The sequence below is a fragment of the Coturnix japonica genome, chromosome 2, assembly GCF_001577835.2.
Source record: "Coturnix japonica isolate 7356 chromosome 2, Coturnix japonica 2.1, whole genome shotgun sequence".
Classification (NCBI taxonomy): domain Eukaryota; kingdom Metazoa; phylum Chordata; class Aves; order Galliformes; family Phasianidae; genus Coturnix; species Coturnix japonica.
This window is the reverse complement of record NC_029517.1, coordinates 68,872,134-68,895,619: the sequence shown is the minus strand read 5'-3', so window position 1 is coordinate 68,895,619 and position 23,486 is coordinate 68,872,134. Positions and strand designations below refer to the sequence as shown.

The 23,486-nt window shown below is 42.1% G+C and overlaps 1 long non-coding RNA gene across 6 annotated transcripts in view; it reads left to right on the top strand.

The window, feature by feature from the left end:
• LOC107309719 overlaps positions 1-22,717 on the top strand; it is a 259,412-nt gene extending 236,695 nt beyond the window's left edge. For 5 of the 6 annotated variants that reach the window (XR_004306127.1, XR_004306123.1, XR_004306125.1 and 2 more), the window contains 3 exons: positions 10,383-10,476; positions 12,731-12,836; positions 19,169-22,717. This is a non-coding gene — a long non-coding RNA (uncharacterized LOC107309719). The remainder of the gene's footprint in view (positions 1-10,382; positions 10,477-12,730; positions 12,837-19,168) is intronic. The other variant, XR_004306126.1, reaches the window with a different exon arrangement.
• The last annotated feature ends 769 nt before the right edge of the window (positions 22,718-23,486 follow it).

Genomic DNA, 23,486 nt, shown 5'->3' with positions numbered 1-23,486 from the left:
AAGATTGCTCAGCAGTGTAACAAGAGACCTCTCTCCTTGTGCCTATAGAGTTGCAACATAAAGGACCCAGCATACATTTAAAACAGCTGTACCTGTGATGACCAAAGAGTTAAAGATGCTGAAACACAAAATGCCATGGAGAATATCAAGTTCAGAATTCAGAGAAGGAATGGGGCATGGCTTACCTGCAGCATGAGCAAAGATAAGGAAATTTGAATTTAGCTGAGATGCTGAGTAGAACTAGAGGGCCTCTCATGCAGCAAGTCATTCTGTTATCTGTATTTTTATTGCAAGGTCAGGCTAATTTTATTCTGCATTTCTTGTTGCTTTAATCTAAACATTGAAAGAGACAATGTTGGGGTAAAAGTCTCAGGAGATCAGGAACAGCATATGGACCATATCCCTTGGTAAATCATGGAACTATCCCCTTACAAATGGGGAGGGATGGAGCATTTCTTCTACTGAAGCTGTCAAGGGATCCTGGCATCCCACGAGTCAGTATTCTTTGTCTGTAATTTCAAAGATAGGTCAGTCGGTATGGAAATCAGTCCATAGAAATTAATTCACTTACCTGTCTCTGATTGGGCCAGGTGGTACAAGTAAGTTGGGCTGGAAATTCAGCTCTCCTTTGGGACCGGTTTTCTCTGGGCAGAAATTACCCCATCCTGAATTACTCTTGAGACCCAACTGTAGTGCTGGAGTAACTGGGCTGGCAGTGTTCAAGCACACAAGCAGACTGCAAATAAGATAATGTTCATTGGTTGAAGCAGCAATGGAGGGAGGGAGGGCTAAAATTAAATACATGGTGATACTCTGTTGTGTTTTTTATTTTTCCTATGCCCTGAATACCATCTGCTTGAAAATCAGGTGAATCCAAGTGTTATTCTGAAGGGCTCTTCTTGTTGAGATTTTCATAAAGTGGAGCAAAGAATTTTGTCTGAAAGACAAATAGGAGTCTAATAAGTAAATGCAAAAGAAACTGCAAACTGATGGATGCTCAGAAGAGGGTGAATGAGTTTGACTGAGATCTGGAGTAAAGCAGTGCTGTGCTCTTTCAATTATAGGTTTAAGACTGCCACAATTGACAGATTAAAGGTGTTCACCCTAATCCAAATTATACTTTCCCCAGTCAAATTGACCATTGTGTCAGCTTCAATTTGTTCAGATATGTCACCCACAGAGACTGATTGGACTGATTCACTTGCACACTCTTTGACAAGGTCCTTGTTTTGTGTTCACTCCTTGCTATTTCCTTGCCATTTCCCTTGTCAGACAGATACTCTAGAGGCATTTCCATTATCTTCCATGGAGCTGTACCTCATAAATGTAGTGGACTGGAAAGAAAAATCCTCAGGCCAATTATTCTGACATAAACTCTACTTATCAAGAAGCACTACAATATGAAGCGTAAGTTGAAATAGCTCAAAAATAGGATGCACATGTGCACATATACATACAACCCAGACGTACACCTAAGTAATGCTCTGCTCAGAGTCTCTGCTGTGACTGAAAATGGATGAGCACTTTTAAATTAGAAGCTACCCAAATATCTCCAAATTGAAGTCCAAATTGAAAGTCTCCTTAAAAATGGAAGGACTTTAATTTAAAGCACAACTAACAAATTACTTGCACAGTTTTGCCCTGTCTCGTTTCTGTTAGAGGGAAATACAGCAAACTGCTCAGGAAACAGTTACCCTGTAAGCTTTCAGGCTCTCTGAAAAAAGGAACCAAGGTCATGTTTTCACATTCCTGAGAGACATGCTGATGCTGATGCAGGTACACCTTCTTGGATTAGGAGGTGAAGAGGACGCAAGTATCATTTCACTCAGTGAAAGAAGTAGAGATGTTGGTCTCATAAGCATAAAGATATAAAGTGACATTTAGATTACTGGCTTTCAACTTTAAGCCAAATTTCATCAGGTGGGCTCTCCCTAGAGAGCCATTGACATAGCAATGAAGAATGTTCCCTTTGGGAGTTTATGGCATCTGGAGAGACCTTACTGGTGTATTCTAAACTTCCTCAGAGGAATGGGCAGGCCTCCAGGGAGACACATGGCAACATGAGGGTGGATTTGCATCTCTGGTAGTGTTGTGGTTTTGGGTTGTTGATTTTTTTTCCCTGTTATTTTACTCTTAGAAATAGACATTAAAATGAAAAAAAAAAAAAAAAAATTGATCAGGTTACAAGTACATAAAAATACCCAGTGTTATCTATCTCTGTAATCCATCTGTCACAGTGTCACACACAGCCATTAGTGTAGTTTCCAGACACTGCAATATATAACATTTTTAAAAGATACTACAGCCAAAACAAACATTAATTGCCTATCCACCAACAAGGGCTCATGGCTGAGTTTGAACCCACTAAGCCTGAAGGAGGTTTTCTCCTCTGCTTGTAGTGTTGAGTGGGGTGCAGGCACAGGTTTTGTGTAGGTGGCAGGACAGTCACATGCTACAGAGACTTACAAAGCAGAACATTAAGGACTGAGTAGAGTACCTCTTGTCAGTGCTAGAAAGTCCAATTTCTGGATTTTATTTTGTACTTCTGGATTCTTTTTCAAGTTTTGAATTACAGAGAATGGGGGAGAAATGCACTCTTTTTATTATGTTTTTTATATTTTAAGCAATTCTAACACCTTAGAGAACTAGTGTAGTGTTTGAAATTTGACAAACAATACCCCGAAACACACCTATGCCTTTGGATTTTAAGTAGTTATAATGAAAGATACATGAAAAGTGAAACATAACAGCAGAGCAGTACCTGGCATTGTCTGTTTGTCTAACATCAGATAGTCTAAATTTGTTTTTAATGGCTGATTTTCCATTTTTTCATGGTAATGGCTCATGTTCCATGGAGCTCACGTTCCCACTGTCTACATCTCTTTGGGTATGCTTGAAATCCATATGCAGAAGCAGGTTGATTGGCCATTTTTTGTCAAGATGTATGTGATGCAGCCTGTGAAGTCTTGGAGCAGCTACATTGTCTGTTTATTGACTGTGAAGTTATAAGGTACTGATGAAAATGTTTATGTGACTCAGGGTTCAGTTTTCATGGAGATGAGCTCAGGCTGTCACTCCCACTTTAATTTGGAAGTGAGAGATTTTTTTGGTAAGCTACAAAGGCATGCAAGGCAAGAAGGCAAAAACTAAGAGGGTCCACAGAGGTGAGCTGTTGAGTCAGTACTGGTTAGCAATAGTTTGAAACTGAGAAGCAAAGGCATCAGAGATTCAGCAGGGAGAGAAAGCAGAAAAACATCATTGATTTGACAAGATTGAAAAACCCTAAGAGAAGAGGCAGAGAGGAGGAAGGCAGGGCTGGGGATCAGCCTTTTTCTGAGGATAAACAGAGGTTGATGTGTCTCTGCATGATTGACAGCACCTTGGCCAGCAGAGACTCACAAGGTGACTGCCCTGTGGATACTGAGCATATGAATGCTTAGCCTAATAATGTTAGCTCTGGCCCACTGCTGCTTGTGGTAGCAATAAATATGAACAATTTGTGGTTTCTGCAACCCTGCTTTTGGGCCTCTATGCCCAGTGAAAATGCCCATAACATGAGGGTTAAATTTAATGTGATCTCCTTTATCGTGCAGACTGCAGCTTTGGCCTCAATTAATTCCTCCTTGTAATGGAGCATATCTGTCTGAAGAAAAAAACTGTCTGTCTTGATTGAAAAGTTCTATGGTGATGTATACTCTATTAGCCCTTGGGAAATAATTCTAATGGTTAATTATCCGGAATGTTAAAAATCTGCATGTAAACTTTACTCTGAATTTGACTGTTTTCAACTTCCAGACACAGAATATTATTGTGTTTGCTGAACTTATTTCTGATTTTCTAACTGCTGATCAGATTTCTGCTGCCTGTTTAGATGGTGATACATCATTTGCCTTCTCCATGATGAGCAATGAGCTGCCTGATCCTCTCATCTTCATGTATCCTTAGCCTGTCATCCACCTAACTGTTCACCAGTTCTTCAACACCCAGAAATATTCACAGTGCTGAGAGATCAGATCACTAGAGAATGCACAGGAGACCCAGAAGCAGCAGGAGAGATCCTCTTAATTTAACTGAGCACTTCAATGGCTGAAGCATCAGCCTGAGGATTTCAACTGAGCAAGCCACCTGCTGTGTCACCTACCTCAATTTTGGGCACTGCCTGTTGGAACAGCCTGTGCACCCCATCAGTGTGAAGAATACTTTGATGGTGTCCACAGACACGTTGTTTCCTTACACCTAATTTAGCAAGTACCCCTGACTGATTTGCGATCTTTATTATTCCTACTGACTCTTTTTGTCAGGGTGGGCTTAGTCTGTAATGTGGTTAAGTTTCCATCCACATCTTTGATAAAAGTGTTTGGTAATGGAGAGGCAAGAATTAATCTGTAGAGGAGCTCACTCGAGTCCTTGACCGATGTCACTCGGCTTTAATCCTTCCTGAACTGACTCTCATAGCATGCTGTTCTCTGCTTACCTGGGGTTCATAAGCATAGAGAGGAACATCTCTTGAAGCCTGCTCCAGCAAACTTGGAGCCATGACAGTGTCCAGATAGGACAGTTCAAGTGAAGCAATGTACCAGGTTAGAAGACAGGTGAAGTCCCAAAACCAACGTGTTATATTATTGGACCTGCTACCTCTCACCTCTCTGATGCTGCTGGTTCAGCTCTCATATTGAAATAGGGCTGAAAGCTGATCCTTGAAGATTCGCACTTGTAATTCATCACCCAAGGAAAATTATGTTTGCTGGTGCCAACGGATTCATTTCAGAATTGCCTGTTTATGTACATAGGGCAAAGAGCGACTTAAAGTGTAATGTTTCCTGACTTCCCTGTACCTCTTCTTGCAACATCTATATTTCCACAACATTGGTCATAAAACCAGAACAATGCATAAATGTGAAAATAACTCATTTAAACGAACCAACAATATAGCAGACAGTGAAGGAAAGTGCAGAGGACTAAATGTGTTTCGTACAGGGAATACACTATATTAACTAAATACAAACATATTTTCTTTGGTTTTATCCTTTGGAATGAGAATGAATGGGCAGATGAACAGAAAAGGGATGCCCCTGGTGAAGCTATGCTTAAGACAGTAGAGTTACACCAGGGATACATTTGGCTGATTCCTTTGCTAGCGGCTGTATGAAAACTTTAATATAGAGTTTCTGCATGTGTGAAGTGTATGCCAAGACAAATGCAACATGCTAAATGGAACCTCCTGATTTATTTAAATTAAAAATACGCTACAAGAAAACAGTGTGTAATTGGAGTGGAATGGATCCAGACTAGAATCGTCTGTCTCATGTCTCCAGAGTGTCTGAGGGAGGAGCAGTATCTGACTTGTAAACCTAAGTAAAGTAGAACATGCATATCACAGATAATTTCTTGAAACTGCTAAGATCCAGCAAGGGACTCAGAGCTCTTTAAAAGACAAAGGCTGTAATCAGATGTAAAATAGTCGTTTTGGCTGCAGCTGATATGGGATAATAGATTACCAAATGCAGCCTGTTTTCATCTGTTCTTGAGTTACCTTACTCATTGGCATTTGCCTCCCTCTGCCCTTGCAGTTCAGGTCTCTCAGTATCATTGTCACTCTTCAACTGGCCAAAATGTTCCAAGTGTATACGTAAAAAAAAACAAACAACAACAAAAACCTATAAAAATGTATTTAATTACATTTATTTTGCTTTTACTGTGTTAGAGTTTAAGCCTGGAGATGTGACAGAGGTGGCGTCTACAGGTTGTACCAAGTACTTGTGGCTGGGCTAGAAGGGACAGTATCTTGATGTAAATCATCAGGAGCCAGAACAGCATCTCTTAACAGTCTAATATTAGTGTTGGAACAGTACGAAACTTCTTATAATCCTGATCATCTGCTGCCTACTGGTGCCCCAAGCTCTTCTTCCTCCACCTTTCTACCTGTCCTTACCTGCAAAGCCATTTAGGCTGTGTAGTAACTCTTTTGCTGCTCAAAGATCGATCTCATATCAAAGGTCTCAGGAGCTTTTGGCCTTCAGTATTTGCTATGCCCACCAAACACACGCTGCCAGAGCATACCTAACTTCTACTAGAAGAAATTGCTGGGAGAAGGAAAGGGAAGAAGCATTTGTGCATCCAGTAACTTCAGACATGGAAGACTCAATTCTGAAGGAACACTACAAGGATATCTAGTGCTCCCATGTGCACTGTTTGAAATGGTACAAATAAGTTTCCTCAACACATGAAGAAGCAGTTCTACTTAGCATGAAATAATTATGCAAATGCTTCTAAGATGAGGTCAGTGTAATCATGAAAGCTAATTCCCATATTAACAGTGCATCAGATATATTGAGTGTCTACTGCTCCCAAGAAGGAGCACAATTGAATAAAAATCCACAGCAGTTCTCAGCCAAGATGGCTCACTACTGAGAATCACAGGACAGTTTGTATCCTGAAAAATACTCAGAGCTGGCTGCAGACTGTTTTAATTTTAAGGGCCTGTTTGTGATAGGAAACCACCAGCAAGAGAAGAATGAGAAATTCCTCATATCCCTGGATGCAGGTTGTCTGGCGCGTTGAGAAGAGCGATGCTGCAGAATGTGTTTCAATGGAGGAGTTGTCTTGGTTGTGTATGTACTGCAGTTTTCCTTTGTTTGGTGGAAGTGCCTGCTAAAAGAGAAGGATGGTGTGGCAGCCCTTGTGTAAATCTATTGGGATGGAAAAATATTGTGTGGTCCATAAAAAGAATTCAAAGTGAGATTTTCAAAGCTAGTTTTTGGGAAGCTGGAGCAGTTCTCTCTTGATTCTAGTGGAGAAAGGGTATCCAAACTGAACACCTCTGAAAATACTTCCTTTTTTAAGGAGACTTAAATTCATTCTAATTGGTTTCTATTATTCAGCTGTTTAAGCACTTCAGAAAATGTCATAATGAGGCAAAATAAATGTGCTAATCAACTGAATCAGAGAGTTTAACTTTAGCAACCTTACATTAAATTAACCTGAGGCTTTGTACGTGGCTTCCTAGAGAAGTTGCCTCCCATATCAAAAACAGTAGGTAACCCTAGTGCTAACAAATCCAAAGGCCTTGGAGCAGTGTGAATAGCCTGACTTTGATGTCCTGAAGTTTGAATACTGAACTGTTCTTTCACAGCTTGATCCCGTGACCACAGAAGTCAGACAGAAACATTTCTGATGACTCCAACAGGTCTTGACTCAGGCTTTTAATATTGCTTTTTCCACCCTATTTAATATCTGGCCTCATACAGCTCTGTTCCTGTAACAAAAGTCCCAGGGAACCTCATTCTGGACAGTACCTGACTTCTGCTTAATTTCTTAGAAATAGCAAAGTCATTTGGTAGCGCTGCTGAACTCAAAGCCTAAAGACGTGGGAATATGCATCTTCTGCAGATGCATATGTCTAGACAGTAAGGTTCTATAGAGTTTAGTGGATTTGATGGGTTTTTGGTTTTTTTTGCTAATACTGAAGTACTGTGGTGAGTACCTTCAGTTCCAGTTCCAGTTTGTGAGACATGCATATCCTTTTTTTGAAAGAGTTATGCAAATGTTAAAATACAAAGGAACACCAAGCGGTGCAGAATCAGGCCTGTGATAATCTCTGATGTTCGGAGAATGTTCTGCAATCAGGCTCATCCACTGGAAAGAACAACACTGAAGATCAGCAGTTAATATGCTGAACTGAGCCCTTGCAGTTGTGTATGATGGCTGCTCTGAAAGTAATGACTCCTATTTTATTATGTTGGACTAGGATCTCAGAGGCAAATATTGGTGGTATGGCAGCGGAGGGTGAGCCTTCCCACCAATATCTCATTACATTTTGTTGTCATGTGAGAGATGGCAGCAGAGGGGCATTCTGACAAATTGGTATTTGTCATGTAAGTGTGAATGAAGTAGAGGTGTGTCCCTGAATTCTTCCATGCAGAAAAAACAGCTCCCATTGACATTCATTGGTGTTCAACCTGCTGAATATTGATGGTGACCAAACAGTGGATGTGAGGCAATGGGTGGTGCATTTCAGCAGTGGTGAAAATGATGTGAAAAACAAGCTGTGCTCCAGATGACCATGCACAACTGTCACACAATGAAATGAAGAGCTTCTCAATCAACTCACCTGTGTTAACTGGCTAATGGTGGTGAATATATGTTGAAAAATTATCTTTTTGTAACAGAGAATTTGCTCTATCAAATAGTGCTATTGTGCTCTTTGTAGCTACTGTAGTTTCCATGGAAATAAATGAGGCATTACTTTCAGAGCAACCTACGTATTTGATTTCAGTCCAGCCCTGCAAGCTGCACTGCATGAATTGCTACAACTCTGCCAGCCTGTGTTTCTCTCTGTTTAAGGGAAGAGGATGATAATTTCTTCAAAAAACTTTTGGTAGGTGCTTGTGTTGTTTGATTAGAACCAGTTTGCTTATAATTGCCCAGAAAACAAGTAAAATTCAAAGAAATGAGAATTTTTCAGACAGTGCTGTTAATTTGTTGATGTCAAGTTTTGCATTGGTAATATAACGAATGGGAAAGCACCGCTCTCTTTGAACCTCACTTTCTCCCTGCACATGGAGTTTTTCAGTTTCACAGTGCACCACTGATAGCGGAGGGAGGGGGCAGAGGGGAGAAGTAATGATTTTGGCAGCAAGATCATTGTGATTTACTAAAATAGCAGCTCAGCAAATCTGGTTTCTCAAATATCTTGTGTTTTGCTAATTACTGACAGCTTTGTTTTGAACTGAACGTGAAACAATGTGGAGAAATGGGCAAGCATGTCCCCTGACTCACCACTGCCTGGCTGAGCTCGGCAGGTGGGAGCAAGCTCTCTCCAAGAAGGGGCCCAAGCAGCACTCGCTGCCCCAGTTCATCTGGCATGAGGCTCTGCAGATGGATGCAAGGGAAGAAGCCCTGGGACCCAGCTATGAGGTTCCCCAAAGGGGCTCTTTCCACCCTGTGATTCTGGTCCAGCTTGAACATGGAGATCTGGTCAAAAAGAGATGTGAAGCAGGGTGTACAGCCCATGGGGTTTCCTGTGAGGTACCCTTTTACCCAGTCATGGTTGGCTGTGGGCACAGATTAATTGTAAAATGGCATGGGGGAGCCACTGTCTTCAGTTCTGTGCTGTGAGGAGACATTAGGATCTAGCTGCTGTAGACTACAGCAGCTCAGATCATAGCAGATACTCTTTTTAAGGACCTTAGCAGGATAATACCACTTTTCCAGCCAGCTTTGACAAAAGCAAGAGAAATTCTTCAATTTCAGGTTTTATACCTATTCTAATGAAAGGATACTGGGGTTAAAATTTCTGTGGGAAATGGTTCCTAACAATGCTTCTGTGGTGACAAGATATTGGACTAGCAAGAGTGCTGGCTGTCTGAAGCCATTCCTGTGTAAATGTGCTCCTAATGATCCCATGGTGACTTATTTTTGACCTATGTTTATTCTGTTGGGTAAATGTCACGTCCGTTTTTTGTCTCTTTATTACCACTGGTTCACCAGGCTCTGTGCGTGTGTTTGTGTATGCATAACACATAGACATAATTACACATAAGTCCTTTGGTGTCACTTTTCCCAGAGCAGTGTAACACTTGGCATATGAAATGAATTTGTATAGAAATAAAGCTACAGAGTATTTTTTTGTTGTTGTTCTTTTTCTTTTTCCAACCATTTTTTCCCCTCCTTTTTACTAATATATAAGAGCAGTGGAAATAGCAAGTCAGAATATATCTGTAATCACATGGCATAAGAAGAAATTCAATTTCAGAACAAAATGCTGTGCTTTTTGTCTGCATGCAGGAGGAAGCCTGCGAACTAATGCAGCACACATCAGAGATCCAGCATTTGTGACTGATAACGTGTTTTGAAAAGCAGCAGCATCCCAGCCCCGGTTTGTCAAAGCTGTTTTGTAACTGCCCTCCCAATGATGTTAACTGGAGCTAAGGACATGCCCTGGGAAATCAAGCCTAGAGCAGTGTGCTGGGAATGCAGGCTGCAAACTTCAACTCTCCCACTAACTCGCTGGTTGACCTTGTGCTCATCAGAAGGCAGACAGGAGTCCAAGAGTGATTTGGGGTTGCTTTTCCATCACTGGGTTATCCTTCTTTAACTAGCACGTGTTTGTCCAATTACTCATCAGGATCTCATTTGCACAGCCTGAAACAAAGAGAAAAAGGGGATTCTGAATTACAAATTCCAAGTCGCAGTCCCGGAAACCTTGCTGACAGGCTTTTTCTTATGCAGTGCAGAGGAGGAAACGTGGCTCTCTGTATTGAGATTTTGCTGGATGGAGCTCCAAATAATGTTTCTGCTTCCAGCACCTGCCAACCTACACAGGCTGTCTCCTGGCCCTGTGCTCTTGTGTGTTGAGGAAAGGCTACTCTTCTGTGTTGCAGGTGGAGAAATCCCTTGGCCAGACCGTGGTGGATCCTCCAGACCCAGCCTCTGTCCCATGGCTTCTCCCCAGCACAGCATTCATTTCTGCTGCAGGTCAGTGCTTTGGCCTCCACACAATGAAGTTGTATTTAAAGAAGGAAGGGATGTAAAAAGGAAAGAAAAGAGCCAAAATGGTGGGATTAAAGAAAAGAAAAAAAAAAAATTCAGGAGTGCAAAGTACAAAGGGAGTTTTAAAAGGAAAGGGAGAAAGATATGAATAACACTGAATATTTGGATTTCTTTTGTTTGAGATCTTTTTTTTAAGCCTCTTGGAAATGTGGAGATGTTTTTTCTTTTTGTTGTGCATACATTTTTCCAATTAGAAGAATCTCCACTATATATTTAGCACTATTTAGAGGGAAATGGGAAGATAAGGCTGCAGAGGAATGCTTCAGGCTAAAGTTAGGTTCTCCAAACTGGCTTTTGTTGTGCCAATGTGAATCACTTAATAATTCATATTTCAGAATACATTAATGCAAATGATAATTTTAGCTTGCTATTGAATTTTTAAATATGCAATACAAGCAATTTATGTTTCTGTTCATTTTCCCAGGTAAAACTGTTTAGACATTTTTAACATATGCTTGGTTTCACTCATCATATATCATCCCATTGTTTTAATATGGGGTAATTAAAAATTAGGAGCATTGCAAATAATACATAGGGCCCCGTGTTCATGGAAAAATAACATGGGACTGATATTCAGCCGAGCACATTGAATAGGAGAGATTTCTCAGTCGTGCTGCAGTAATAAAATGCCAGTGTGCTGTGTTTATGCAGATAATCTATATCTAAATAGTAATTACTGTGATTAATCTGTATCTATCCCTTTCTTAAACTCTTTTTTTTCTTTCTTTCTTTTTTTTTTTTTTTATATATAGATATATTTTTTCTGGAAGGTATTTTAACATTACAAATAGTATTTGGTGTAGGAAGGACAAATGTGCAGTTCCTCCTGCTGAGCTGGCTAGACAATTAGAAGACTGCAAATCAGAGGTTATTGAGGATTCACTTTCTTTTTACCCTTCTGGAAACTGATGGTCAGCTCCAAGCCTGCTTCTCAGAAACCTGCTGGGAGCACAAGTGGCTGACAAATGGGCTGGACCCAGAGAGCCCACTGTGGGCTTTGCCAAGGGAGCATAAGGAGCTCTGTGCACCCTGCGTTGCCTGGCAGCCCCATGGGATCCCCACTGTCAGTGGTAGGGCAGGAGCCTGTCTTCCCTGCACAAATGGTGATGGTCCAGGACTATGCCACATGGTGGGGAAGCATTTAAAGGAGCAGCTGGGGACGAGAGATGCTGCACCTTGCAGAATCTTGCTCTTCCATCAGTAGTGCATGCATTTTCAGGGACATGCTGCTGAGAAGTGAAATGTCCATATAAAGGGCTGCAGGATGAGGAGGATGTCCTGAGGCCTTGCTGTCACTTTACTCTTTCTTCAAGTCCTCTTCCTCACCATCCTTACAGTGACCCTGAGCTCTGGCGTGCCTGTGAAGATGACAACTTGACTCTCACTGTGTTCAAAGGACCACATGACTTCTCTTCCCCTCAGCTGAGGAGGGTCAAGCACCCAACTTCCACACCTCTTGCCGCTCCTGAATGAGATGATCCCCTGCCCTTCCCGCTTCTATCTCCAGGGCAACAGAAATAAAAGACGGTTGCTTTCCATCGCTTTTCTGCAATGGAAACCCATCCTTTACCAGTGATAACACTGGATTGCTTTCCACAAACTCCTACTAGCCCCTGGCTTCCACTTGGCCGTGACTGCTCAGCTGAGATAAAGTGGGAGCATTTCCTAGATACAAGATCTACAGGCAGATATAACCCGTCTCACTGCTGGACCTATCCCTGAGCTCCCATATGCAAATCTCATCCTGTACTTAATCAAATATCATCTGTCCCGGGTTGTGGGGGGAAGAAAAATGACGGTGCTATTAGAAAGGAAATGGTAATGAGAAGAAAAGAGATATTAAGGAAGCAAAATAATTTGTTACAAATTAATATTACAACCTGGGGATATAAATATGTCTGCTTATTGGAACGCACATACTCCCCCTTAAACCATTGCTAGAAGCATAAAACTTCCCACTACATGCTGTATTGGTCAATGTATCTCTGTAAGAAGGTGCTTTGTATCTCTGAGGTAGCATAAGAGCCATTAGATGTGGGTGTTGCTATGGTAACTGCTCTTTTTTTTAATTGAATAGCATAGTAAGTAGTCTTGTAAAACCCACGAACCCGTAACTTGCTGGTGCCCCGAGGCAGCATTAATGCAAGCACCTTTTCTTTGTCTTATTTCCTTCCCACAGAGATGCAGGTATCTGAGCACAAGCTACATCCGTGAAAGGCTAGTTACGGTGCCAGGAGAACATGTCCAATCGCCTCTTAATAAAAGGATGATAAAGAGAAGGCCAGGTAAGATATACCAGATTTTTTCCAAGGCACTTTGTGTATCATGGGGTTAGGTAGATAGAAGACTCCCTGTATCTTGCAGCTGAGAGGGGTATCCAAAATCTTTTGTTACTGTTCTTTCACTTCCTTCGTACGTACACTAGGGCTTTTACCCCATACCGCCTGCCCCAAGCAATAGTGTTGTACTGCAGGTAATTAACGAACCATTGAAATGAATCCTTCTAGAACAAAAGCCAGGTTGGATTACATGAGTTAACTGTATTGCATTATAGATTATCTTTAAGGTTCCTTCCAACCCAAGCCGTTTATGATTCTATGATACCAGTTTTGTTTGGGGTAAGATTTATTGTTTTTCTTTTAACGTATGCCAAGTGAGATGATCTCCAAATCTCCAACACTTTCTGCTTATATAGTCTTCATCTTTCCAGAAGAGCAGCGCTCCATCTGACCGCAGAGTTGATCACCCACCTGGATCTTGGATCCTGCCCATTTTTGCTGCTGTTCATGCTTTAAATCATTAGCAGAGCATTTTTATAAACACAGGAGTACCAATCTTCTTCCAAGCAGGAGGCTATCTGCCTGGTTGAAACAAAATTAGTTTAATCTGGTCAAAGGCAAGAATTGTTGAGCTTCAGCTCCAGAACTTCCCTTGCCACTGCTGTCAGGCATGCCTTGTCACCATTTTGCTGTGGGGTGCTTTGCACTGGCTGTCTCCCCAGTTTACACTTAGTGGTCTCTTCTGTCACTGGCAGGTCACTACCAGGCTATAGTTGACCTGGCTGCAGCCGAAGGGAGCAGGTGACCCTTCCTCCCTGCGCAGCCCCCCAGCCCCACTCAGCTGGTGCGGTTTAGGTGTGCTCAGGTCACTGAATGGAGCACCTCACCACGATGGCTTTGATGATGGAAGAAAAACTCACCGCAAGGCTTTTTTTCTTTGGAATTTTCATTTTTATGTTCTCTGGGGCAAAGTCCCCAACTGAGATCCTGGGAATCCCCATTCAGATGCTGCAATACAAGGGTGGTATTGATACAGATTTCGGAGATAACCACGATATTTTCAAGGTTTCCTGGTCACCTAAAAGTTCTGCTTTGAACAGCACGTTTTTTTTTCAGGTGCCCTCCGTTCTCTCAGCATGGTTGTTCCACTGCAGAAAAACAAGTCAGGATGTACTGGGGAGATGCTGTTCTGAGGCTCCTGCCTGGGTATTGTGTTCAATGACATTCTGATGTCAAATGAAAAGAGGAACGAGAGAAATGATGCCGAACAGAAATCTCAGCTTCAGACATCTGTTAACTTTGGGTATAGTAGAGGGGAGCTGAGCAGTATGGCCAGGGCCTATGGTGTATTAATTAACAAAAAGTGAGCACAGTCACTCTGGTTCAAAGAGCTGAAGCAAACTTAGGGTGGTGCAGAAGCCTGGGGTTCCCTTGCCAATTGGGAAGATGGTTTCCCCCTGGGAGGAAGTTACGGTCTTTAATCAAAGGCAGGTAATTTTCTTCTGAAAAGTAACTTGTTTTGCTAGGGTGGCAAAGGCTTCTAATTTGGTTTTTATTTTTATTTATTTATTAATTTATTTTTAATCCTACCTGAAAAATGTCCTTTAATGGAAAAGATAGATATAAAAAGAAACCAAACAGATAAAAAAGAGAAAATGTGCACTTGAGGAGCCTGGCTTTGTACAAGCATGGAGAGCCTGAGTGATCTTCACATTCAGATCACAACTTTGCTGCAAAGGAAAGGTCACTTTTGCTTGTGTTCTGGGTCAGCTTTTTCTCTTTGGTCCCCTTGGTAAGATCTCTCCTTTTGTATTATTATGGATCTACCTTAGTTTTGAACTTTCTCCTTTATCTTTCTTTTGTGTGTGTGTGTGTGTGTGTGTGTGTGTGGAGAGAGAACTGATATTTCATCTCTTAAAAGATTTACAAGAAAAAGAAATAATATATGCACCACTGTGGAAAAGCGTGTCTCTGTTCATACCTTTGCATTTTACCGGAAAATATGTCATTCCTTTCAGATCCATGAATTAAGATGCACTATTTTTTGCTGAAGGCTATTTTAAATTAGGCTAATAAATTGCTGCTCTCTGCCTTGCGTGATAATGCATTACATTATCTACTGATGTACACGTATTGTTTGACTCTAATGGTGTGGAAATTAAATGTTAGACATGGGCCAGATGTTCCTATAGATGAATATGAAGTATGACTGTCGTAGCTGAGTCTCAATGGGACAGAAGGGAGACTGGGAGGCTTTCTGAACAACAGCAATGCAAAGTGAAAAACCTAAGTGGGTCACCCGCACCCACACCCAGGATCCAGTCCTAACACTGAGTGTTTATGGGCACTATCACCCTCAGCTCTGTTACAGTGCTTCAGCAAGAGCCAGTGCCTCTCTAATTTCAGATGCTTCAGTGCTCGTAAGGTCCTCGTAGTGAGGGCAAATGTTTGCCATTCTTGCCAGACTGACAGAGCAGCTGAGGGAGCATCATTGCCTGAGCTGCAAAACGTTCTGAAGCACTCCCTCTGCCCTCCCCCTCTCCCTTGTTTTCATGCAGTGGCTGAGGGGGCAAACAGATGTACATTACAGTGAATATTAATGAAGGTCCCCCACTGGCATCTCCTCTCTGGAAAAGAGCAGGGGGGAGAAAGACTTACAATCTCCCTTGCAGGGCTAAATTACCCAGTGGCTCATAATCTAAGTACTGGCCGAATGTTGCTGAACACGGGTATTTAGGATATTTGATAATGATGGACAGGGGCATTTTCAAAATTGGTAATGAGGCAGCTTTGCTTTGGGGATCTTCTGATTCACTACAGCTCACTAACATCTGAAAGGAAAAAAATACTCCTAACAATGAGATTAAATAAATGTCCATGTTCATGTTGTGTGTGAGATGGAAAGAAAGAACAGTTTTTACACCATCAAAAGAACAAACCAGGACTTGCAGAGAAGCAAGCAGGGGATTCATGGCTGCTCTCTTATTGGGTAGGAGAGATAGGCATCATCTCTGCTGTCAGCCCCACTGGAGCAGCCCCCTTTGGCCCCTGAGTATTTTTGTAGGCTGACCTGTGGCTCTTGGCCAGCAAGAGAGGGAGGGCAGTGAATGGCAGAGTGGGAGTGGAACAAGGGAATGGGCAGTGGAGAGCCAGAAAAGGGGTTTTCATAGCTGCTGCTGCTGGCACATTGATATGCCCTGAAGGGTGGCATGATCTGAGGGGAACTAGCTGTGGCTGCAGCACTGTGCTGGATGCAGGCTTGTTTTTGTGTGCCTAGGCTCACTGATGGCCATGCATCGTAAAGCATTATGTATGCCATTACCCCTGCTGCATGTGGCTGTGACCCCCAGGAGCATCAAGCCCCAGTGGGGAGCACTGGGCCAGCCACATCTGTGTCTCTCACCAGATCTCTGAGAGGCATGTGGTGAGGCTGTGCGAAACTGGGCACATAGTGGTGGTGTCCATGGGAATCCCCAAAGGAACACGAGTGCCAGCCAGCATCCCTGCCAGGGGTGATGCACCAGCACTGACACCAGGAGCAAGACAGTATCAGGTCTTCACTATATGATTTTTAGAAAGCCAGGCGCATTCTCCATTTAACTACAATGTTTCTCAGGCTCGTCAGTGGCAGGCACCATCAAAGATGCTGAAGAATGTTTTCATCACAGCTAACAGAGGGCTATCCAGATTGCTCGTAACTGTTTTTAGCACAGTAAACATGTAAACTGAGTGCCTAGGGGGAAAAAAAAAAAAAAAAAGTGGGAAAAAAAAAAAAGCTTGTCCTTGCAGTAGCTGATCATTTTTAATTAAATCTTGATCTATCAATCTGTTTATTGTGTGAGGGAGAGAGAACTAGACCAGAATGATTTAGAATGTGGGAACTGTTGACATAGTTTACCTAGACTTCAGCAAAGCCTTTGACACTGTTCCCCACAGCATTCTCCTCGAGAAGCCAGCAGCCCATGGCTTGGACAGGTACATTCTTTGCTGAGCAAAAAACTGGTTGGAAAGCCAGGCCCAGAGAGTGGCGGTGACTGAGGTTAAGTCTAGCTGGCAATCTGTCATGAGTGGTGTTGCTCGGGGTTGGTACTGGGGCCTGTCCTATTTACTATCTTCATTGATCACCTGGACAAGGGGATTGAAAGCACCTTCAGTAAGTTTGAAAATGACACCACGTTGGGAGGAAGTGTTAACTTGCCTGAGGGTGAGAAGGCCCTCCAGAGGGATCTGGACAGGCTGAATCACTCAGCTGAGACCAGCGGGATGAAGTTCAACAAAACCAAGTACCAAGTCCTGCATTTTGGTCACAGCAACTCCAGGCAACACTACAGGTTTGGGGCAGAGTGTTTGGAAGACTGTGCAAAGGAAAAAGACCTGGGGGTGTTGGTCAACATTTGAACATGAACAAGCAGTGTGCTCAGGTGGCCAAGAAGGCCAGTGGCATCCTGGTTTCTATCAGAAATAATGACATCCTGGCTTGTACTGGAAAGAGTGTTACCAGCAGGACTAGGGATGTGTTTAACACCCTGCTCTGGTGAGGCTACACCTCAAGTGTTGTGTTCGCTTTTGGACCCCTCACTACAAGAAAGATGTTGAGTCCCTGGAGCCTTTTCTAGTATCAAGAGAAGGGTAGCAAAGCTGGTGAGGGGTCTGGAGCACAAGTCTTATGAGGAATGGCTGAGGGAAATGGGATTGTTTAGTCTGGAAAAGAGAAGGCTCAGGGGAGATCTTACAGCTCTCTACAACTACCTGAAAGGAGGCTGTGGCAAGCTGGGAGTCATCCTCTTCTTCCAGGTTTCTGGTGATAGGATGAGAGGGAACGGCCTCAATTTGCAGAAGGGGAAGTTCAGTTTGGTTGCTAGGAAAAAATTCTTCTCTGAAAGAGTGGTAAGGTGCTGGAATGAGCTGCCCTGCTAGTGATGGAATCACTGTTCCTGGAGGTATTACTGGGCAATACTGGTGGTAGATGAATGGTTGGACTAGACAATCTTACTTAAAAAGTCTTTTTCAACCTTGGCAATCCTACGACTCTGTGATTCTACTGAGATGACTGCTAGCTCAACGCCTCCACACAGCAGCTGAACCCAACCCTGATGTTGGCACGGGGACACAGGGACAGGATGGTCCCACCTACACAGTTGTAGGATTCAGAGGCTAAGACCACCTGTCAAAACAGGATGCCACAGGGAGGTGCTGTGTCCCCCCATTGCCCTCTCACTTAGCTCCCACAGTAAGGCAGCTTTACCTGTTGTGAGATGGGCACCAGGGCATGGGCCCTCCACTCTAGACATCTGCAATCCTATTCTGAGAGTGAAGAGATTAGAGTTGCTTTTTGGTCTTTGTTTAGGCTCAGAGATTTACTCTCAATGAAATTGGGTCCAAGTAGTTTAAAATGGAAAGCCAGAGGGGAAGAGGAGGGTTGATTTGACAAAACACTGTATTTACTATCATCTTTTCTCTTTCTGAGTCAATATTAGCAATATTGTTTATGAATGAAGAACAAAAAAATATCATGGCAGTTGCCAGTTTTGAATACACTTTTGGGTCTGAGTGGAGGCGGGAGGGGGAGAGAGTGTAATACATTCATCTGCATTTCAGGAACAAAGAACCTCAAATCTGGAATTATTCCCTATTTGACAAAAACAGTTGCATAGATTTTTATTGACAAAGCCAGTTTAGATCACAGTATAGTCCTCAGCATCTAAGCTCTTGTAAATCACCTGTAACTTTCTTCTCTTCCCCACCATTTTCCCCATAGTGAATACCATATTTCATATTTAACTAGAGCTGGTCACCAGGAAGCTGAAGAACAGTGAGAGAATGTCAGGGCAAGAGAGAGGCATAGAAAGAATGAGGAAAATCTGAAACCATACAGATCTTTCATTTTATCTATCCTATGTATATGGATGTACATATTCATATAGGGTCCTCTGAAAGTAAAGAGTAAAAAATCCAACTCAAACTTCTCTTGCAAAGGTGGGTTTTCACCACTGATTGGTTATGGGTATCCATACTCAGCTTTCCCTAAGGAAGATGAATTCTTTTTCCTATATATTTTTCTTGAAATTCTGCATCTTTGCTCATTGCATGAAGTGTCATGATCACAGACCCTTGTTATAATGACTTCTTAGAGCATGAAGGGACTCCCACAGAAGCCAAACAGTAATGGCAAATAATGTCAGGCACCTTCTTTCCCTTTATCAGAAGGTGCTTAGAGATCCAGCATGGGATGACCCCTTGTTTCTGTGACAGAGCTGTGATGACTTACTTTGCGAGCAGCAAGTTGATCAGTTTGTAGAATTTTCTTCTTTATATCTATACTTTCCTGGTCTCTGCAGACACTTCCAAGGAAACTCCTTAATGAGGACTTGTCCTACTTTCATACGACACAGACCCATGGCCAAGGAAAACTACGCCAAGATTTCCAAGCTTGCAGACGCCACCGCTGCAACATCTGATCGGAACAACTGCTACCATCCGGAGTTCAGCACATCTGAACTGGCAAACCAGCTGACTGATCCCCACTCACGTAAGCCAGACAGCTTGCTTATTACTAACAGCTTTAGCTGGAACAGTTACTTAATTAAGTAAAAATGCCTTGACCAGTCCCTTCACTGCAGGAAGCCAAGACCAAAAAGACTAAGAAAAGTCATTGTGAATCCAAATGAAAACCTGCCATGTCTTTTCCTTTGCTTTTCAGTTTCCAATGCAGATTCACTTCCTGATGAGTCATGAAATGTGCACAGCACATCTGTATGAAATAAGTTGTTTCTTCTGACCATCCCCTTCTACATCTCCTCCCTCACCCCTACACCTCATTCTTGTTTCTAGACCTTACTCACCAAACCTTTCAGAGAAAGAAAGAAGTGAAGAACTTAGAACTTTTCATGCCCATTGGTGCTGTTATGACATTATGAACATTGGTGTGGATTCGACCTACAGCTTCAGCCCAGGACTGTGAGCCTTATCTCTGACTGGTGACATGAGCAATCTCCTTGCCACAACAGGGGGAAAAACACCAAACAAGTGGAGGTTAAACATTTGAAGAGTACCAAGAAATGCCTCAAGTTACATCCCCAGCCTGGACTTTTGTCCCACGGGAATGCTCCCAAGCACCCTCCTCCTGGTACATAAAAAAAGGATGGTTACATAGAGAAAGCTGGGTGAGCTGTCATAAGAGGTGCTACCAGAGCTTTGTTTGTTGTGTGAAGCATGAGGGCTTACTTCTGGCCTAGGAAGTAGAGTTTAGCTGCAAGTTTATCCTGCTACAGTGCTAAAATATTTCCCTCCTGGACACTTTCATCTCTTTATTTTTTATTAAGTGCCATGCCTCTGCCACCTTGCTGCTGCCTGCTGCTCTTTTCTCTGACAGTTCTTTTATTCCAGCCTCTCTTTTCACTTTTGTCTTTGCTCATTTGTTTTTCTCTTGGACATTTTGTACAGCGTGCTGTCATGTACCATCATGTTTTATCCTCTCTCAGCTCTACATAGACTCCAGACAGTATTTGTAAGCTTCCCTGGCAATTGTCCTGGAGCAGTGTTTCCATACTAGCACTTCCTTAGTTCTTTGTCCCTACCCAACTATGGGAATTTGTTTGCATTTGCACTAAGCATAGACATTCTATTGTAAAGATGTTATCCCACAACTATGTGAAGTTCCTAACACTGTTTGCATCATCTGAAAGACTGCATTCTTCAAAGACAAAATGAGAGCCTGCTGGCTGATTACACTGACTGATAACACAGCAAACTCAAGAACTCTAAAAAAGAAAATAATAATCTATGTGGGTTAGTTCATGACCCTGACAAGACTTTAGTCTATGTCATAGTCATAGAATGGCCTGGGTTGGAAGGAACCTCAAAGATAATCTTGTAATCCCTGTCTTCAGTCTACTACTGATCTAAGCATAAAGGAATTGTCAGACTTGTGTTACCTAATGGCAATCTACCTTTTCAGAGATAGATATAAGGAAGCACATACTACCTTGGCAGCATACTATTTAGCAGGAGAAAACTGACACTCTCATGTGGAATATGTGTGATCTCTCTTAACACAGGCAATACTGCAGCTTCTCCCAGTTGATTCACACTTTCAACCTTTTTGAATTTACTCAGGAATCAATTTGGTGGAGAAATTCTGATGCTCCTGAAAATCCTACTCATTGCATATAAAGGTTTAACTCATTGTCTATGGCAGGGCTGAATATCAAGATGCTTATGGACACTGCCAAGTCTCTACTTCTTATGTCACCTCAGATTCTTTAGTTCATCCAAGGCTCAGAGGAAGCATCTCATTCACTTTTTGCAATATCATATTGCCCACACCCAAAGTCTGACTCTTGGCTGTTTTGTTTTTTTTCTTCTCATAAAGCAGCAGCCAGAACCTTCCCTGCAGCCTCTAATGTCTCTATCAGACAGGGCTATTCTGCAGACCATACCGCAGACATGGATATCTGTTCTGTGCAGGGGATAGCTCTGCTTTAGAGGGCACACCAGCTGCAGTTTCTACTGCAATACCTTACTTGCTTTTGTTCATAACTTTATGACTGTTTAACTGTTTGAACTGAATTATTGAACAGACTGTTTTTCATTTCCTCTTACCACCCAAACCGAAGCATATGGGAAAATCTCAACTACAATATTTCACTCTTTTTCTAGAAATTCAGGCCAAAATCAAGGAAAATTGTTTGTTTAGGAAAAAGAAAAAACATCCTAGAACCTTCATTAAGATGATTTAACATTCTGCTACCTGGAAATAGACATCTGCTTTCAAAATGCTACTATGTGTCTTCTTTGTCATTTTTGTGGACATTTTCCCATATCTGACAAATTACATATATTTTAAATAAAAATCTCTGTATGTTTGTTCATGTCTGGAGAAGACTTGTTGAAGTTGAGGAACTAAAGTATCTGAGGAATCCAATTTTCAGACTCTTCCCGTGAGGACATTCCATCTTCTCATGCTTGAGGACCAAATTGTATGATCTTGCTATCAAGTGACTTGACATGTTTTAGCCAGCAGTAAAACACAGTCCTTCCTTGCTGAAGCATTACCATCACTGGAACATAATGCCAGGAAATTTTCTCTTTTAATTCCCAGTTCTCCATCTGCTCATGCCAAAAAGAAAGAGTGAATGGGATGAGTTGGAATATCAAATGAAATAATTCAAATGAAAGCAATATTTGCTAACATAGCATCAAGTACTGTGACTTTATGATGCTGATGGTGATAGGGATTAAGCTCCCTTCCAACCCAAACCATTCTAGGATTCTGTGAGATGTGGCCCCTTTGTGCTCTGCACTCCTGATTCAATATTTAATAATAAAAATCAATGTGAATCCTCTGTGCTCCTGAAGAGCTAACTATTGCTAAAAACAGTGTGCCAAATATTCTTCTTCCATGCAGCCCCACTGATGTGCCAGGGATGCAAAGACAGGGTTCGACAATAAGAGACTGCCACAGTGTAAAGCATGAGTGGGATCCAGAGCATTAAAAAGCAAGGTTATGATTTCTCAACATGAAAAGTCTGAAGGAGGATTCCTGTTCAGAGTGATTTCATTTTAGATGGGAAACAAATGGAACAGAAGACTGCACATCTCTGTAAAGTGCTGTAGTAGTTTGGCATGATAGAGTGGCAGCTGGGGACTTGGAGATACACTCTTTGGAAAGGTAAAGGTATAGACAAAATGAAGTCATATTAGGCACAGAACCATCTATCTTTCAGCAACGGAGCTATCTCTCCCTAATGTATGTCACATTTACTCAAGAGTGGGAGAAAACACTCTTCAGATTCTGTAGTATTTATGGGACACACTGATATAAATTGTACCTCAGAACTTGCCCCATAAAACAAGGGGTGACACTGATATAAAGTTGATTTTCTTGACTGCCTTTCTCAGCATTCTGGAGAGCTTGATCCCAGGTAAGGCAATTTGGCAGATAGCAAAGACATGCATTTGTTGGAAGGAGAGGTGAAAAGGAAATGATTTAGCTTTACCCTCTAAAATCCAACCCTCTACTTTAAGAACAAAGATAATTTAATCACCTTGGTAGCCAGTATAGCCAATTCTGATGTAGCCAAGGTCAAAGATATAATCCTTCTATTACCTAGATTCTAGTTAGGTTGTGAGTAAACAAGGAACACTGAAGTTGTTTACACAGTGATTTTCACGTGCCCTACTGACTTGAAGAGACCAAAGACTCCAGCAAGTTTCAAAACTGTCCATTGCCTGTGTACATGATTCTACAAAATGCAGAAGGGGGGGCTCAGGGGAGAACTCATCTCTCTAAAACTACCTGAAAGGAGGTTATAGTAAGGTGGACACTGGACTCTTTTCCCAAACGACTGACTAGTGATAGGATGAGAGGTAATGATCTCAAGTTGTGCCAGGGGTGGTTCAGATATTGGATGTTTAAAAAGATTTCTTCTCAGAAGCATGGTGAGGTATTGGAACAAACCTCCCAGGGAGGTGGTAGAGTCACCATCCCTGGAGGTTTTCAAGAAAAGGGTAGATGTCACACTGAGTGACATGGTCTAGAGTGGTCACAGGCATGGGTTGATGGTTGGACTAGATGAATTCAGTGATCTTTCCAACCTTAATGGTTCTATGACTCTATGAAATACGTTAAATTAGATTTTATCCTGGAAGATCCTT